The sequence below is a fragment of the Phyllobates terribilis genome, unplaced genomic scaffold, assembly GCF_046119375.1.
Source record: "Phyllobates terribilis strain yellow unplaced genomic scaffold, ASM4611937v1 Scaffold_8__6_contigs__length_399053987, whole genome shotgun sequence".
NCBI classification, from domain to species: domain Eukaryota; kingdom Metazoa; phylum Chordata; class Amphibia; order Anura; family Dendrobatidae; genus Phyllobates; species Phyllobates terribilis.
The window spans coordinates 58771243-58791740 of NW_027362768.1; positions in this window are offsets into that span (position 1 = coordinate 58771243).

The following is a 20498-nucleotide window of genomic DNA, read 5'->3' on the forward strand; positions in this document are numbered from 1 at the left end:
TCTCCTTCAGGAGAGTTCATAGTGCAAACCTTGCAGGTTGTGATGATGATGAGGCCATCCATCTCCTTTGTTTTCTGTTACTTGGAATGCAAGTGCAAGTATGCAGCCAGTCACCCACCCACAGGCCTCAATAGTAAACTGGCACATTTATGGACAGCTGCTTTCACTTGAAATGTTGCCTTTTAGGCTCGTGGAGGCGGAAACTTTTCACAACCTCATGGCGACGGAAGCCGTGTCTCCATACTCGGTCCCCATCCACCACTATTTCTCCTCATCTTCCACAAGCACGGGTCCCAGAACATTACTACTGGTACTTTTCTGTGGGAATCTGCTTGGCTCCTACCAGCCTAAAATATTTACAGTGAACTATGGCACGATGACATGGTCAAGCAGGGACCCCAGTACCAGTAGCGAAGCCATCCCCAGTTTGCTTCTCAGGAATTTTATTTGGTAGACTGAGTGGCTGCCCAAATAAATTAGTTTCTCACAAAGGAGCTGAAGATACAGAGGGCAGTAGGTGCAAGTTTCTCCAGCATGTTAGATATCAGAGGGAGAACAGCAGCACAGTGGCTCAGTGGTTAGCACTAAAGCCTTACAGCACTGGGATCCTGATTCAAATCCCAGCAAGGACAACATCTGCAAGGATTTTTATGCTCTCCCCATGTTTGCGTGGGTTTCCCCCTCAGTAAAAAAGCAGCCATAGTGTCCAGGAACCTTCACACAGACTTTTCTTAGCCAGGGTTGCTACTCAGTTGAGTGGGACGGGCCCACCAGAGAACCAGAGAATCCTCAAATGGGCCCTGGCTTCTTCTTCAGGAGAGTTAATAACACAAACCTTGCAGCTGCTATGGGGCTCTTTAGCAGGAGAGAAAGGTGGTCCCTCAGAATCAAATCCTCCGGTGGGCCCTATGTTCTTCAGTCTGACATAGCTTCTCGGTTAGAGTTGTATTTCACCACAGCAATATTCTTTAGCTCAGTGAAAGGACTGGCATAGAGGGAAACCAATTAAATTAAAATAAATAAATCTATTGCGCTTGGATGGGTAGAAGGATGCCAGGGAAAAAAAGGGTGGGGAAGAAAAAGGAGGAAGTGGATGCGTTTAAAATGAATCCACCAATATATGATGGAGACATCTATAGTGAATCCAATAATATTTTAATTACACAAATAGGAAAGTGTGGGTGCTGATAGGGGATATACCAAGGAATAAATACCCACAGTAGATAATAGAATAAAAATGACAATAAAAATACAGATAAAAATTCCAGTTCGACAACTCTTCCGTTGTGAAACGGACAAACTGCTAGAACGTGAGCGAGGTGCAGGCGGAGATGTTACGGTGGATTGAGAAACATGTGGTGTGCTCAAGTGAAACAAACACAGCAGGCATGTGCGCTTCTGTTACAGCTGACGGGATCTCTCTCACCCTGACTGGAGCGAGTATACAATCGTAGGTTCTGCGGTCGGAGACCTGCATGACAATACTTGGCATGGTAACAGAAGAGGAGAGAGAAGCAGCAGATGTGTTTGATGGGGCGGCTGATGGTTGTTTATTGAAAACCAATTTTGAGTTTATCATGTTTGTGTACCCCTATGTGGAGAACAAAAACTGCAACAAATAATTTCACTATAGCTGTGTTTCCCAAACTCCAGTCCTCACGGCCCCCACAGTTCATGTTTTCAGGATTTCCTTAGTATTACACAGGTGATGGAAATACTATCAAGGCATCAGTAATTCTCTCACCTGAGTATTACTAAGGAGATCCTGAAAACATGACCTGTGGGGGCCATGAGGACTGGAGTTTGGGAAACACTGCACTACAGTATAACTATACTAATGGATGGAGACCAAAACTTCTTCCACTTCAGCCAACCCAGGAGATGGAGACCTAACCAGGAGTGTTCACATTTCCCTAAATTAGGGCCTAACACAAACAAACTGACATCTATTTCACTAGAGTAGAAGTAGTATAATGGAGACCAAAACCTCTTCCACTACAGCCTACCCAATAGATGGAGACACAATCAGGATTCCCCACATTTACAAAATTAGTGGCAGACACCAGCAAAGTGGCATCAATTTCACTACAGTAGAAATAGTGTAATTAGGACCGACACCTCTTCCAGTACAGCCAACCCAGTAGATGGAGACTCAATCAGAAGTGTTTACATTTCCCTAAATTAGGGCCTAACACCACCAAAGTGGCATCAATTTCACCAAAGTAGAAGTAGCTTAATGAAGACCGAAACCTCTTCCACTACAGCCAAACACAATAGACCGTTGTGCGGTTTGTCACCTAAGCATATTAGCTTCAGCACAGTTTTTTGCCATTTGGTTGAGGCAGTGCTGCAGTGCTTCCAGCTTGTGTCTGATGTGGTCATTTCGGAGATGGAGGCTGAAGAGGAGGAGGGGGTGCAGGAGCTGTAGAATGTGGGGGCAACCCTGATTGACCCAGGGCCCGTAATCCTCAGCATCCGGAGATCGTGTTCCGTCCCAAGGTCCGATTGGGTCCCGGCTTTCACTATATTAACCCAGTGTGCCGTCAGCGAGATGTACCGTCCTTGCCCACAAGCACTTGTCCACGTGTTCATGGTTAGGTGGACTTTCCCAGTATCTGCGTTGTTGAGGAAACAGCTAATGTTGTGGCACACGTGCTCGTGTAATGCGGGAGCGGCACATAGGGAGAAATAGTGGTGACTGGGGACTGAGTACCGAGGGACAGCCGCCACCTGAAAGCTTCCGTCTCTATGAGCCTAAAAGGCAACATTTCGAGTGCAAGTATTTGCGAAATGTGTGAATTTAGTAGAGTGGCCTGTGGGGCGTTGGCTGCGTATTTGCGTTTGCATTTCAAGGACTGGGGTAGGGACAAGTGAAAGCTGGGAGAAGGACGTGGGCGTGCTTGCTGATGGTGCTAGTTGAGAGTGTGCAACGACAAGTGAAGGGCGGGAGGCATCTTCGCATGCGCTGTGGACAGGAGATTGTCATGTACGCACAACAGCGAAAGAAGAAGTGGTGTCATCCGCAGACACTGTTTCTGGACCCTGGGGTTCGGCCCACTTACTCGGGTGCTTTGCTGCCATGTGGCTGACCATGCTGGTGGTGGTCAGGCTGGTAGTTTTGCTACCCCTGCTGATGCTGGCCTGGCAGGTGGTACAAAAGGCCTTTTTTTGGATTATCCGCAGAGTCTTTAAAAAACAACCGGACTCGGGAAGACCTAACAGTTGTACTGGCAACTTCCGTCGTGTTGGCGTTATGGGGAAAGGTTTCCCACCTTGTGTCTACGGCCACCACACTGCTTCTTCCTGCCTGTTTTGGTGATATGCCTCCCTCCCCATGTGTGCTGCAGTCCTCACTCTGCATGTCCCCCTGCCTGGTTGGGTCAGTTATTATATCATCCACCACCTCGTCTTCCACTTCCGCACCCTGGACCTCCTCTTGACTTTCTGTCAAGCTGTAGGTGACTTTCTAAAATGGGCACACAGGCGACGTACCTTGACAAGTAGAGGTGAGCAGTGTTTGACTAGAACTGTTCGCCAATCTCAAATTCGAGCTGTTTTGAGCGCTGTTCGAGTTGTTCGACGAACGCGAACAATTTGCAAAAAATTCGGCTGTTCAAGGTTATGTTCGATAACTGTTCGTGCACCAAAAGCGTGTCCTGCATGTCTGGCGCTATTTAGAGCACCAACCATGCAGGGATTGTCTGCCACTCACTGTAATGTCACATCCATGGTGGTTGTGGCATTACAGTGGTTGCCCAAATCGATGGGAACAGTGCTCACAGTGAAACATGAAAAGCCGGCAATTCAGCAGCGGCATACACCGGTACCCGACAATTTAGAACCGAAAGAATAGAGCATCACACATAGATTAGATAGACAGAAACATGTCAGTCACATATATAAGAAGTACAGTGACAGTGTTGGTTACTGTACTTGTCATTTAGTGTTAAAGGATTTATTAAAAAAAATATTAATGTTTTCATGCACCGTCTCTTTAAAAAAGCCGGCCGGCAATTCAGCATCGGTACCCGACAATTTATAATAGAAAGAATAGAGCATCACACATAGATTAGATAGATAGAAACATGTCAGTCACATATATAAGAAGTACAGTGATAGTGTTGATTACTGTACTTGTCATTTAGTGTTAAAATAAAGGATTTATTAAAAAAAAAATTGGCGTGGGGTTCCCCGTAATTTTAGTCTCTAGCAGAGGTTAAGCAGACGGCTGGGGCAGATGTTTGAAGCCTGGGAAAGGGGTAATACCCACGGAGCTTCCCAGGCTACTAATATCAGCCCCCAGCTGAATACCTAGCCTTTACTAGCTATTAAAATGCTGGACCCCCAAAAAAATGATGTGGGGTCCCCCCTATTTTAATAGCTAGCAAAGGCTAGGCAGACAGCTGGGGACTGATATTAAAAGCCCAAAAAGGGTGCCATGAATATTGGCCCCCTCTCAGGCTAGAAACACCAGCCGTCAGCAGCCCCAGAAATGGCGCATCCATAGGATGCGCCAATTCTGGCACTTAGCCTCGCTCTTCTCACTGCCCTGTAGCGGTGGCAGTGGGGTAATAGGGCTGGGGTTGATGTCAGCTTATAATGCCAGCTGACATCAAGCCCAGGTTAGTAATGGAGAGGCGTCTATAAGACACCCCCATTACTAACCCCATAGTCAAAGTTAAAAAAATAACACAAACACCCAGAATAAAGTCCTTTAATTGAAATAAAGACACAATTATTTATTGTTCTAAATTAAACCATACTTACCATCACGCCCATTCCAGCTGAAGCCAACGATCTCCTGCAATAAAAGGAAAATAATAAAGCAACATCATCCTTACCTTTCCATGGTTCCCACGACGGCTCCAGCTCTGCTACATTGACATGACAGGCTGGATCGTTTGTGTTTTTTTGTAACTTTGACTATGGGGTTAGTAATGGGGGTGTCTTATAGACGCCTCTCCATTACTAACCTGGGCTTGACGTCAGCTGGCATTATTAGCTGACATCAACCCCAACCCTATTACCCCACTGCCACCGCTACAGGGCAGTGGGAAGAGCGAGGCTAAGTGCCAGAATTGGCGCATCCTATGGATGCGCCATTTCTGGGGCTGCTGACGGCTGGTGTTTCTAGTCTGGGAGGGGGCCAATAATCATGGCACCCTTCCTGGGCTATTAAAATCAGCCCCCAGCTGTCTGCCTAGCATTTTCTAGCTATTAAAATAGGAGGGACCCCACGTCATTTTTTTTTGGGGTCCCCTATTTTAATAGCTAGTAAAGGCTAGGTATTCAGCTGGGGGCTGATATTAGTAGCCTGGGAAGCTCCGTGGGTATAATCAACACTGTCACTGTAGTTCTTATATATGTGACTGACATGTTTCTATCTATATAATCTATGTGTGATGCTCTATTCCTTCTTGTCTAAATTGTCGGGTACCGGTGTATGCCGCTGCTGAATTGCCGGCCGGCTTTTTTAAAGAGAGTGTCTTCTGAGCAGTTTGTCAGCTTTTGGACACCTTTGAAGGTGTTTTCTATGAGTTTCTTTGTGTTTTTGTTTGCCTGCCATTGGTTTTAACGGTGTTCAACGGTGTTCGACGGTGTTCTAAGGTGTTCGACGAACAGTTCCACGAACATCCCGGTGTTCGACGAACCGAACCGAACCAGAACACTACGGGGGTGGCTCAACACTATTGACAAGCAGATCCGGCAGGTCTGGGTAGGTTTTGAGAAACCGCTGAATTACGAGTTTAAGCACATGGGCCGGGCATGGTACGTGTGTGATTTCGCCTCAGAGCTGCCACCAGGTTCCAGCCATTGTCACACACGACCATGCCTGGCTGTAGGTTCAGCGGTGTCAGCCACAAATCTGCCTGCGCTTTCTGAGCTGTCCAAAACTCTTCAGCGTTGTGTGGTTTGTCACCTAAGTATATTAGCTTCAGCCTGTTTACACTTGGCCGAGGCAGTGCTGCAGTGCTTCCAGCTTGTGACTGATGTGGTCATTTCGGAGATGGATGCTAAAGAGGAGGAAGAGGAGGAGGTGCAGGAGCTGTAGAATGTGGGGGCAACCCCGATTGACCCAGGGTCCGTAATCCTCGGTGTCGGGAGGACGTGTTCCGTCCCAAGGTCTAACTGGGTCCCGACTTCCACTATGTTAACCCAGTTTGCCATCAGCGAGATGTACCATCCCTGCCCACAAGCACTTGTCCACGTGTCCATGGTTAGGTGAACTTTCCCAGTAACTGCGTTGTTGAGGGCACAGCTAATGTTGTGGGACACGTGCTTGTGTAATGCTGGGACGGCACACCGGGAGAAATAGTGGCGGCTGGGGACCAAGTACCGAGGGACGGCAGCCGCCATCAGGTTGCGGAAAGCTGCCGACTTCACGAGCCTAAAAAGCAACATTTTGAGCGCAAGCAGTCGCGAAATGTGTGAATTTAGTAGTGAGGCCTGTGGGGCGTTGGCTGCGTATTTGCACTTGCGTTCCAAGGACTGGGGTAGGGACAACTGCACTGGGACAAGGACGTGCTTGCTGATTGTGCTTCTTGAGAGTGTGCAACGACAGGTGCAGGGCAGGAGGCATCTTCGCATGCGCCATGGACAGAGGATTGGCTTGCACGCACAACAGCGGAAGAAGTGGTGCCACCCACAGACACTATTCCTGGACCCTTGGGTTCGGCCCACTCTGTCGGGTGCTTTTCTGCTTGGCTTTTCTGCCATGTGCCTGATCATGCTGGTGGTGGTCAGGCTGGTAGTTTTGCTACCCCTGCTGATGCTGGCCTGGCAGGTGGTGTAAATGGCCTTTTTGGGGTTATCAGCAGAGTCTTTAAAAAACAACAAGACTCGGGAAGACCTAACACTTTTACTGGCAATATCTGTCATGTTGATGTTACGGGGAACGGTTGCCCACCTTCTGTCTGCAGCCACCACACTGCTTCTTCCTGCCTGTTGAGGAGCTACACCTCCCTCCCCCTGTGTGCTGCTGTCCTCGCTCTGTATGTCCCCCTGCCAGATTGGGTCAGTTACTATATCATACACCACCTCATCTTCCACTTACGCATCCTGGTCCTCCTCGTGACTTTCTGGCAATTGTTTCTCATCATCGTCCACCTCTTGTGACAGTTTCCCACGATCGCCTTCATGTGACCGTGGCTGCTGAAATATTTGGGCATCGCTACATGCGATCTCCTCTTTCCCCGCTTCAAGTGGATCAGGCGAGAGGCCCGAATCTATAAATGGAAAAGTGAACAGCTCTTCGGAGTGTCCTAGTGTGGGATCAGTTGTTCCGGGCACTCGGCATGGTGGGAGGAAGGAGGATGAGGGTGAGGAATATGAGGTCCAGACTCATGGTTACTGAGACTTGACCGTGTGGATGACAGGGTGGTGGTGGAGGTGGCTAAGTGACTGGCTACATTATCTGCAATCCAACCAATAACCTTTTCACATTGCTCTGGGTTCAATAGTGGTGTTCTGCTGTCCTCTATTAATTGGGACAGGAAGGTCGAGCAAGAAGATGTGGGTGTTTGTTGTGGCACAATTTCAGCTAGCCCACGGCTTCGGCCTCATCCTCCGCATGCACCATCATCACCATCATGTCCACTTCCCTGTCCCTTGCCACGCGCCTTGCCCATTTTATATGGAGGACAATATTTATCACGTTCAGTCCAAATGGCTGGATTTAAATCGCAGTGATATATGATACGTGTGATGGACATGTGTAACTATTTTTAACAGCAACCTCGTGTCAATAACTTTGCTGACACACTGCAACAAAATTTCAATGGAGGCCAGAAATGGCAGAATTTTCAGTGCAATTATATGTGACCCATGTGACGGACAAACCACAGTTTTAAATAGATGGATTTTTAGCGCTGTAAAATGGAAAGCATCTGGCTGTATTCTACAGTGCCAGCAAGCAAATGGAGCAGAAAAATAGTGTTCTCTGGATTGCTTTTTAAGCAAGTAATCAGGGTTAAGATCCAAAAAAAATTACTCCTGGCCCCTGACACCTGGGGCTATTTCTAGAAATATCTGGAAAAGCGTCAGCAGCAGACACAACTGGAATGGACCCTCTTGCTATGTGCACTGCAGTCTGCGACATACACTGCCTGACTGCCTAGCACTGATATCTATGCAGCTGGATTAGTCCTCAGAAGGACTGTTAGTTGAGATGGATATATATAGATGTTGTGGTATACCTATATTAACTAAGCAACAAGCAAATCCCTCCCTAGCTCAGCAGCACCTCTCCCTACGCTGCCTGATTCCAGAGTAGACTGTGACGAGCATGGCGGCACCAGGTCTGATATAGACCTGATGACGCTGTGCGGCCAGTCAATCACTGTAATGCTAGAACCAACATGGCTGCGTCAATACAGTGAGTGACAAACAATCCCTGCATGTTCATTGTAAAGAGCGCCAAACCTGCAGGGAGGAGACCTGAGCTCCCACCGAGCAACCTCGGAAATACTAGCAGAATGCCGAGCATCTCGAGCAGTGAGATGCTCGGGCGAGCACCGATCAGTAGCGAGCATGCTCGCTAATCACTATGTGCCATTAGTGATGAGCGAGTATGTTTTGGTAACTCTTTCGCCGAGTATGCTCGGGCCGAGCACCGAGTAGTTACAGCTGCTCGGTAATATGTTTGAATCACTCCCGTGTGCATGATTTGCGACTGTTTGACAGCTTTAGTACATGTGAGGAATGTGTAAGAAATATTCCTCACATGTATTAAAGCTGTCAAACAGTTGCTCATCACTACCTGCCACTGCTCAAAAAATCATCCAGATGTAGCAGAGCTGAAGTTCTTAGTGGGAAGCTCTGGAGAGGGACAAAAGCGCACACAAAATAGGGCAATACTGTCTGGCAAGGGGTAGGTGTAATCAATGGTAGCACTCACCTAAAGGTGTTGTGTGCAGGCACAACACCTATGAATGCATTAAAAGCTGCTGCTGCCCCGTGACTGGAGGAAATGGTTCTTCCAGAGGTAATGGCAAAAAATGGAAGCTGACATGTTTAGGCGGGCTGCTCTGCAGGAATGAAGAGGCTTTGGATTCCAAGACAGTTTTTATTTATACCAACACATTTCTGTACCGGACCGGCGCCTTTCTCAAGGTATAAAAACCAAATTAACAGGACACAACAACTGAGGGCTTTAAGTAAGATAAAATGGCTCCAAAAAGCATAAGGAACGCCCCTAAAAGAAGAGTAGGAGGAAGCGAAGAAAAAGAAAAAAAGAAAAAAAAAAGGAGAGAGAAAGGAAAAAAAGAAAGGGTGTTAACACAAGGAAGGTAAAATGGTTAATAAAATAGAGAAAAAGTAAATAAATAAATAGGGAAGGGGTACAGGGAATAAGGAGTTCTTAGTGGGGCAGATAAGGATTATCTTCTCGTCAGACAGGTGAGGAATATGATGGTTTATTATTTTTTATTTTACAGTAATAAATGGGAAAAAGAGGGATGGGGAGTATTTATTTAAAATAAAGGAGTCTGTGTCTTTCTTTCAATTAAAGGAATTTATTCTGGCTGTGTATTTCTTACAATATAGCTATGAGGTTAGTAATGGGGGCATCTTATAGATGCCTCTATATTACTAACCCCTGGGCTTAAAGTCAGCTGACAATACAAAGCTGACATCAACCCCAATACCATTACCCCACTAGCCATCACACCAAGGAAAGTGGGAAGAGCGTAGGCTAAGCTCTAGAATTAGCGCATCTTATGGATGCACCATTTCTGGGGTGGCTGAGAGCTGATGTTCTTAGTCTTAATACAAGCTCGCAGCTGTATACCTAGCCTTTGCTGGTTATTAATTATAGGGGGAACCCCACGTAATTTTTTGGGGGATCCCCCATTTTAATAACCAGTAAAGGCTAAGTATACAGCTGTGAGCTGATATTAATAGCCTGGAAAGCTCCATGTTTATTACCCCCTTCCCAGGCTATAAACATCAGCCCTCAGCTGTCGGCTTTCACTCAGCTGGTTATTAAAAATTCAGGGGACCACACAACATTCTTTTCTCTAATTTATTGAATTATTAGCTAAATATTTGAACATTAAACTTCACATGCACTGCACCAATTATATATGTCACTGACAAATTTCTATCTATTCTTTGTATATATATATTCTATCTATTCTGTTCTGACAGGTCACGCAGTGAATTTACTGAACTCAGCCAATGAAATGTTGGGTTTTCTAGGAGATGGGGGAGGAAAAATCGGACTGCACACGCATGGTCCATGTAATTTTTTGGTAATTGGTATGTCGTGTAATTTTTTTCTCGCAGTCATTGACTTGCTTTGGCGAGTCTCATCCAATACACTGTGTTAAAAATTATTATGCAAATAATATTTTCTCAGATTTTCCCAAATTACCTATATGAATTGTAGTCATTGTAATTTTCCAGTCAAATAACTATTAGAGTACAATTGAAAGGTTTTTGTACAAACTGCCTATGATAACAGTATATTTAAAAAAAAATAAAAAACTCAAACTGCACTCAAAATGCATGTTCCAAATTATTATGCACAGCAGAGTTTTCAGCCTTTTCATTTTAATAAAGAACAAAAAAATGGTCATTTTTGAAATTATAAGCATTAGCAGGTTATTACAAACTGAAATCAAACAGTTTTTAACTCAAAACTTTATTCTAGGTGATGTTACATTTGCACATAGGACCCCTTGTTCGAAAGGAGCTTCTGACTCTCTCGTCCATTGAATTTGTCAGGTTTTGGATGGTTTCTGCTTTAATTGTTTTGCATGAGGACAGAATACCCTCCCAGAGCTGTTGCTTAGATGTGAACTGCCTCCCGCCATCATAGACACTCCTTTTGATGATGCTCCAGAGGTTCTCAATGGGGTTGAGGTCAGGAGAGCATCGATGCCACACCATAAGTTTGTCCCCTTTTATGCCCATAGCAGCCAGAGATGCAGATGTGTTATGTGCAGCATGAGACGGGGCATTATCATGCATGAAATGATCTCGATGGTCCAGATGGATGGAGTGGAGGATGGCTGGTTGATGGACACACCATGCAAACACGGCTACGGAGCTAACAAGGAGTAGGTGGAGTAATGTTTTGGGCTGGAATCATGGGGAGAGAGATTGTCGGTCCTTTTAGGATTCCTGAAGGGGTAAAGATGAACTCCATAATGTATGTTGAGTTTCTCAAACAGCACTTCCTTCCATGGTTCAAGAGGAAGAACCGTGCATTCCGCAGCAAGATCATTTTCATGCATGATAGGAAATATCTGTAAATCCGTATTCACACAAGTAAGCCACAAATTTCATTGTTTTGAGTCCCTGTATTCATTTATTGTGCGTGAGCCCAAACACAGTGCTGAGGATCTGAGCGCTGTGCGCGTACCCCAGGTAGCGTCAAGGTGGAAAGAGGATGGAGGAGCGGGACACTCCGGCAAGGGGACACAGCGGTAAGGGAGGAGGAGAGGGGCAGGAGGCAGAGACGCTGGCACTACAACTATTTTGACTTGCACAAGTAATTTGAACAGCTGTAATTGGTAGCTCTTTCACAAAAGCGGTATAAGTACATACAGTAGTTTTTGATATGGTCCGCTTCCTTGGCACTGCTGTCACACACCATGGGGTTGAACTGTTCCAGGAGGACAGTGGATGTCCGACAATACCAGATGTTATATGGACACACTTGCTAGGGTACAAAGTCATTTATTGATATGTACAATAACAAGGCATTTCAGAACCGGACTGGCTGCTTTATCAGGTGATACATAAGTGTTCTGTTTGACTGTCAATTTTAAAAAACCTGAACAGTGCATACAGAAATAAAAGATATTCAGAAGTAAACATCAATTCCTATCAATTCAGATCAAATAAATGATTATTCTTACCTTCCAATGCTCCCGGTGTGAGCAGTGCCCTCTTCCTCCCTGTAGCTAACAGTGATTGTCATACAACGCTCGTGATGGGCACTCCAACAGCAAATGCTGGCCTCTGATAGGCTGACAGCCACCATAGCCAGTATTTTGGCAAAAGTAGTTCAAGAAAGGAAAAAAGACCATTTTTTACTTCACCCCAAATTCTATAGTCACATTTTCGCCATTTTGATTAGTTTAGCACCAAAAACTAATACCACAAGACAAAAAATGGTATTATTTTGGTTTAAATATGACTTTTTAATCACTTTTTAGAAACATTATGGGGGAATTTATCAAGACTTTCAAGCAAATTCTGTCAGACTCCTTTTTTTGCTCAAAAAAGTTATTTTTTTTGCACCACCTATGAAATATATGTGAAAATGTCTATGGTTATATGGTGGAATAGGTATAAACCAGATTTATCAATTGTGGGTCTGAAGTTATGAAAATTGCAAAAAGTCACAATTAACTCCGACAGGGAAGTCACATGAAATTTGGAATACAGAAGTGTTACTTATAACCTCTTTGGGCTTTTAGAACCAAGTAATTTTTCTTTTCAGTTTTTTACCATAACATTTCAAGAACCAAAACTTTTTTTATTCTCCCTTTGACATAGCCATATGAGGGCTTGTTTTTTTACAGGACAAGTTGTATTTGTCTGTACCACCATTTCACATATAACTCTGAGGTCTAAGGGGTAATGTTTCTCCTTGTGGAGAGTGACACATGGGCTCTGGCATGCCAAGGTAAGGAGGCTTATTCGCTGTGCAATGCTCCTCTGGGAAATTTAATATGCAAATTGCCTCTTCAGAGAAAAAGAGGACTTGAACTCCATAGCACCAGCTATTGGAAGGAGCAATCCTACAAGTCACAATCAACCCTTTAACGAGTCATGCAATATGACTTAGGACTATTATCCTAAGTCATATTGCCTGACCTATAAAACTAGTTAACCGCTTTAGTGAACACGGTAAAAAAAATAAAATAAAAAAGAGAGTAAAAAACGGTGCTTTAATCATCATACCGCTGAACAAAAAGTGGAATAAAACGCGATAAAAAATATGAATGTAAATAAAAATGGTACCGCTGAAAACACCATCTTGTCCCGCAAAAACTAAGCCACTATACAGTTCCATGAGCCGAAAAATAAAAAACTTAGCGTTCTCAGAATAAAGCGATGCAAAAAAAATTATTTTTTCCATAAAATAGTTTTTATTGTGTAAAAGTGGCAAAACAAAAAATGAATAAACCTTCCCATCCAAGCCATGCCGTGAGCCCAAACAATGGTTTTCCTCCACATATTGGATATTGACGTGCTTAGAAGTTGCGCAACAAATTTTGGGGCCCATTTTTTCCTGTTACCATTGCAAAAATAAAAACATTTAGGCCTAAAGTTAAATTTTTGTGAAAAAAAGTTAAATGTTCATTGTTTTCTTCCACATTCCAAAAATTCCTGTGAAGCACCTGAAGGGTTAATAAACTTCTTGAATGTGTTTATGAGTACCTTGAGGGGTGCAGTTTTTAGAATGGTGTCATTTTTGGGTATTTTCTGTCATAAAGGCCCCTCAAAGTCACTTCAAATGTGATGTGGTCCCTAAAAGAATGGTTTTGTAAATTTTGTTGGAAAAATGAGAAATCGCTGGTCAACTTTTAACCCTTATAACTTCCTAACAAAAAAATATTTTAGTTCCAAAATTGTGTTGATGTAAAGTAGACATGTGGGAAATGTTATTTATTAACTATTTTGTGTGACATAGCTCTTTTAAGGGCATGAAAATTCAAAGTTTGAAAATTGCTACATTTTCAAAATGTTTGTCAAATTTCAGTTTTTTGACAAAGTAATGCCAGACATATCACATAAATTTTACCACTATCATGAAATACAATAAGTCCCCAAAAAACAGTCTCAGAATCAGGGGGATATGTTGAAGCATTCCAGAGTTATTGCCTCATAAAATGACACTGGTCATAATTATAAAAATTAGCCTGGTCATTAATGTGCAAACAGCCTTCAGGGAGAAAGGGGTTAAAGTCCATTTTATATGTGTTTGCCTATTTTACTTATGTTTGCCATTGTGGGCATGGTTTATGGTTTCCCAGTGTTTTCGGATAATTTATCATTTGCAACTTTTTAAAAGGTATCAACATTTTTAGAAAAATCAGTCCAGTCCTGCTGATTGGAGTGACTTTATATATGACTGATTTTCTTTGCGCAAACTTTACATTATTTTAGAGAAACATGCAACTTTTTGCACTAAAAATTTGTGAACAAATAAAATAAAGAACATTTTTGATCTTGTGCAAAATCATAAATCTGTTCTGAAGAATTTGTCACAAAAATTAATTAAACAAAACCACAAAACAAAGAAAGAAAAGAGACTAAAAAAATACCCCCACAAATGACGAATGTTGTCACTGGACATGAAGCCACAGTGAGAGGAGGAGTTTCTGAGCTGCTATTGGGTCACATTAGTCTTTGAAAGTGCCATCTCAGATTTAGGGCTCAGTCAGACGGCCGTATGACATGGACAACAATCGTTTTGCATTGCTTGGCCTGGCTGGCAGCTCTCTTCACCCGGGCATAACTGCTTGTATTTCTATGCAGCTGTCACGCTCGGGTCATGAGAGCTATAGGCCAGTCTTTGCACTGTGATGTGATCGTCGTCTGTGCTTTATGGCCATCTGACTGCGCACCTTGGTGGAGTAGAGCCAGTTTTAGACAAATGGGGGCCCTGGGCAAAATTTGAAGTGGGGCCCTAATCCTGAAATATTTCACCAACAACACTGTAAGGTTGGGGTCCCATTATCTTATTGCATCCGATGCGATTGCTAATGACATTCGGCTCCTGCTCTGCTGCGAGTGGGAACCAAGTGTCAGTGCCCTGTGCTCCGATCCTCGCAGCACAGCTGCTGAGGGGATGGAAAAATCAATTTCTCCATCTCCTCTATTGCTGGCATCGGCGGGTATTGCACTGCACTCGGGTGATATCCGAGTGCAGTGCGATGTTTCACACACCCATAGGCTTATATGGGTACGTGCGATCCGAATGCAGCACGCAATCGTAGCATGCTGTGATTTTTTTCCAGCACGATCGCAATCCGATCGCCGCTGGACAAAAAAAACTCCACTGAGCACACCATCATGAGATTAAATTGGTCTGAATGCAATCCGATTTTTTATCGGATTGCATTCGTCTGATTTAATCGCAAGTGAGAGTGAGCCCTAGCTGTCAATGAATAGAACAAATTAGCAGAATTGCTGTCTTTTTGGTCATTCTTCCTCACAAACAGCAGAATAAAAAGTGATAAACAAAAACATATGTCTCCCAAACTGCCCTACTAAATCCCTTTGGTTTAAATGCTAATGCTTAGATGCTTACAGTGGCTACGGAAAGTATTCAGACCCCTTTAAATTTTTCGCTCTTTGTTTCATTGCAGCTATTTGGTAAATTCTAAAAAGTTCATTTTTTTTCTCATTAAATTACACTCGGCACTCCATCTTGACTGAAAAAAACAGAAATGTAGAAATATTTGCAAATTCATTAAAAAAGAAAAACTGAAATATCACATGGTCATAAGTATTCAGACCCTTTGCTCAGACACTCATATTTAAGTCACATGCTGTCCATTTCCTTGTGATCCTCCTTGAGATGGTTCTACTCCTTCATTGGAGTCCAGCTGTGTTTAATTAAACTGATAGGACTTGATTTGGAAAGGCACACACCTGTCTATATAAGACCTCACAGCTCACAGTGCATGTCAGACCAAATGAGATTCATGAGCTCAAAGAAATAGCCCAAGGAGCTCAGAGACAGAATTGTGGCAAGGCCCAGATCTGGCCAAGGTTATAAAAGAATTTCTGCATTACTCAAGGTTCCTAAGAGCACAATGGCCTCCATAATCCTTAAATGGAAGAAGTTTGGGACCACCAGAAGTCTTCCTAGACCTGGCCATCCAGCCAAACTGAGCAATCGTGGGAGAAGAGTCTTGGTGAGAGAAGTAAAGAAGAACCTGAAGATCACTGTGGCTGAGCTCCAGAGATGCAATAGGGAGATGGAAGAAAGTTCCACAAAGTCAACTATCACTACAGCCCTCCACCAGTCGGGCCTTTATGGCAGAGTGCAAGACATATGAAAGCCCACACAGAGTTTGCTCAAAAACACATGAAAGACTACCAAACTATGAGAAATAAGATTCTCTGGTCTGATGAGACGAAGATACAACTTTTTGGTGATAATTCTAAGCGGTATGTGTGGAGAAAAACAGGTACTGCTCATCATCTGTCCAATACAATCCCAACAGTGAAACATGGTGGTGGCAACATGATGCTATGGGGGTGTTTTCAGCTGTAGGGACAGGAAGACTGGTTGCAATTGAAGGAAAAATGAATGTGGCCAAGTACAGAGATATCCTGGACGAAAACCTCTTCCAGAGTGCTCTGGATCTCATACTTGGCCGAAGGTTCACCTTCCAACAAGACAATGACTCTAAGCACACAGCTAAAATAACAAAGGAATGGCTTCAGAATAACTTTGTGACCATTCTTGACTGGCCCAGCCAGGGCCCTGACCTAAACCCAATTGAGCATCTTTGGAGAGACCTGAAAATGGCTGTCCACCAACGTTCACCATCCAACCTGACGGAACTGGAGAGGATCTGCAAGGAAGAATGGCAGAGGATCCCCAAATCCAGGTGTGAAAAACTTGTTTAATCATTCCCAAGAAGACTCATGGCTGTACTAGCTCAAAAGTTTTTCTTTATTAATAAATTTGCAAAAATGTCTACATTTCTGTATTTTTTCAGTCAAGAGTGGGTGCAGAGTGTACTTTAATGAGAAAAAAATGTACTTTTTAGAATTTACCAAATAGCTGCAATAAACAAAGAGTAAAAATTTTAAAGGGATCTGAATACTTTCCATACCCACTGTACCACTGTATATACAGTACTTTATGTTCAAAGACATCTGAACTGAAAAGGTTAATCTTTTTCTTAGAAGATCACTAACGAAAACCCTATATCATCAATAGATAAGGGGCAGAAACTCCATACAAAGTTTTTTCCTACAAAGAGGTCTAAGGGGTAGCGTTTCACGGTGTTTCAGTCCAGAGCCTCTCACCTAGCCAAATCAGTTTTCATACTTTGCACTGACGAGGGCCAACAGCCCGAAACAACGTGTCTGCAAATTGAGATTCTGATTTGGCTTTTTATCCTAAGTCATATTGCACGACTCGTTAAAGGGTTGATTGGGACTTGTAGGATTGCTACTTCCAATAGGTGGCGCTATAGAGTACAAGTCTTCTTTTTCTCTGAAGAGGCAATTTGCATATTAAATTTCCCAGAGGAGCATTGCATGGCGAATAAGCCTCCTTACCTTGACGTGCCAGAGCTGGTGTGTCACTCTCCATAAGGAGAAACGCTACCCCTTAGACCTCAGTCCAGAGCCTCTCACCTAGCCAAATCAGTCATCATACTTTGCACTGACGAGGGCCAACAGCCCGAAACACCGTGTCTGCAAATTGAGATTCTGATTTGGCTTTTATCCTAAGTCATATTGCATGACTCGTTAAAGGGTTGATTGTGATTTGTAGGATTGCTACTTCCAATAGGTGGCGCTATAGAGTACAAGTCCTCTTTTTCTCTGAAGAGGCAATTTGCATATTAAATTTCCCAGAGGAGCATTGCATGGCGAATAAGCCTCCTTACCTTGACGTGCCAGAGCTGGTGTGTCACTCTCCATAAGGAGAAACGCTACCCCTTAGACCTCAGTCCAGAGCCTCTCACCTAGCCAAATCAGTTCTCATATTTTGCACTGACGAGGGCCATTAGCCCTCGGAATCATATGTCCGCAAATAATAAAAATGGCAAATTTTATTGAGAAAATACAATATCAAAAACATACATTAATAAAATCTGGATCAAAGGTGAAAACTCAGACTAACAAAATCATGGTAATGACACAAAGTACAGAGGGAAATATAAGTCAGCAGTTCAATGATTAAAAGATTAAATCTATACAGAGGTCCAATGCATCATACCCAGTAATATCAAACAAAATAGTAAAATGCTGAGTACTAAATATTAGGTTGACAATAATCTGGTGCAAAAAATTGCTACTTACTCTTTACTCCCTGTGTGAATACCACAATTGTACAAACCCGATGCGCGTTTCGCGTGGGCTTCCTCTGGGGGGTCATTATTACTTGTGTGTCTGACCACTACTACATAGTGTCTCATGCAGATGTTGGCAATTGAGCCACCGTGGCGCATGCCCAGCATCACTCACACAGGTAATTGCAATTCATTAGCAGTCTGATGTGGTGTACCAGGTCATGAGGAAATCCCCCATGACGTCTTCAACTCGTGCATATCGCTTTGTGATAGCATAGGCATTGCACACGACTGAAAGGAAATGAGTAGTGATGAGCGAATGTGTTCGCCACTGCTCGGTACTCTCCGAGTATTTCCTGGTTGTGCGGGCAGGAGCTCGGGTCCCCTCCCTGCATGATTGGCGCTCTTTAGAGAGCCAATGAACATGCAGGGATTGCTTGCCTGCCACACACTGTAATGCCGTAGCCATGTTGGTTGTGGCATTACAGTGATTGGCTGGCCACAGAGCGTCATCAGGTCTATATAAGACCTGGCGCCACCATGCTCGTGATAGTCTACCCCGGAAACAGGCAGTGTAGGGAGAAAGGCTGCTGAGCTAGGGAGAGATTAGCTTGTTTATTAGTTAGTATAGGTATACCACAACATCTATATATATCCATCTGAACTAACAGTCCTTCTGAGGACTAATCCAGTTGCATCTATTCTGTGGTGACAACAGGAGTTAGGCAGGCAGGCAGAGTATGCCATTGAACATCCAGTTAGTCTAGGTATTCCACAACATATATCTATAATAAAACTCTACAAGCGTCCCTCTGTCTGAAGCCTTTATAGACTGCGCAAGCGTGACACGCCTGTGCAGTCTGGATCCAGACAGAAGAATGCATGGAGCCTTTACAGGTAAGAGTAGAGTGTATGGCGTCGGAGATCGCGGTATGCGTAGACACTAAACGCATACCGTGATCTCCGACGCCATAATTACATTCTTACCTGACCGGAAGGAGCGTTGCCGAGGCGCCTCTCTTCTCGCCGGAGATCGGGGCAGGAGTGAAGGCGACGGAATCGGAGGATGCGCATAGTGCTATCCGGCGCCATTTTACTTAAGACACATTTGCAGTGTGTCTTCAGCAAAATGGCGCGGACAGCACAGTGTGGGCACATGCGCACTTCGGCGCCGCATTCCTCCCCCGGCCTCCAGCAGAACAGGACACAGCAGCGCAGGAGCACAGGGATGAAAGGTGAGTATGTGATTTTTTTTGTATGTGTGCAGCCTGAAAGGGATGAGGTGTGCCATACATACCGGGATTGGGGGGTGAGGGGGACACATATACCAGGATTGGGGAATAAGGGGGGCAAAAAAAATACCAGGATTGGGGGATGAGGGGTACAATACATACCAGGATTGAGGGGTGAGGGGTACCATGCATACCAGGATTGGTGGGTGAGGGGACCATGCATACCAGGGTTGGGGGTGAGGGGACCATGCATACCAGGATTGGGGGTGAGGGGACCATGCATACCTGTATAGGGGGATGAAGGGTACCATGCATACCAGGATTGGGGGATGAGGGGTACCATGCATACCAGGATTAGGGGGGTGAGGGAACCATGCATAGCAGGATTGGGAGAGAGGGGACCATGCATACCAGGATTGGGGGGTGAGGGGACCATGCATACCAGGATTGGGGATGAGTGGTGCCATACATACTAGGATTGGGGGGTGAGGGGTGCCATGCATACCAGCATTGGCGATGAGGGGTGCTATGCATACCAGGATAGGGATGAGGGGTACCATGCATACCAGAATAGGGATGAGGGGTACCATGCATACCAGGATTGTGGGATGAGGGGTACCATGCATACCAGGATTGGGGGAGGAGGATACCATGCATACCAGGATTGGGGGGTGAGGGGACCATGCATACCAGGATTGGGGATGAGGGGTGCCATGCATACCAGAATTGGGGATGAGGGGTACCATGAATACAATAATAGGGATGAGAGGTATCATGCATACCAGAATAGGGATGAGGGGTACCATGCATACCAAGATAAGGGATGGGGTGCCATGCATACCAGGATAAAGGATGGGGTGCCATGCATACCAGGATTGGGGGATGAGGAGTGCCATTCATACCAGGATTGGGATGAGGGGGACATGCATAACAGAATTGGGATGAGGGGTGCCATGTATACCAGGATGAGGAGTACCATACATACCAGAATAGGGATGCGGGGTACCATGCATACCAGGATGAGGGATGGGGTGCCATGCATACCAGGATGAGGGAACCATGCATACCAGAATTGGGAGTGAGGGGACCATGCATAACAGGATTGGGGATGAGTGGTGCCATATATAATAGGATTGGGGGGTGAGGGGTGCCATGCATACCAGCATTGGGGATGAGGGGTGCCATGCATACCAGAATAGGGATGAGGGGTACCATGCACACCAGGATTGGGAATGGGGTGCCATGCATACCAGGATGAGGGGTACCA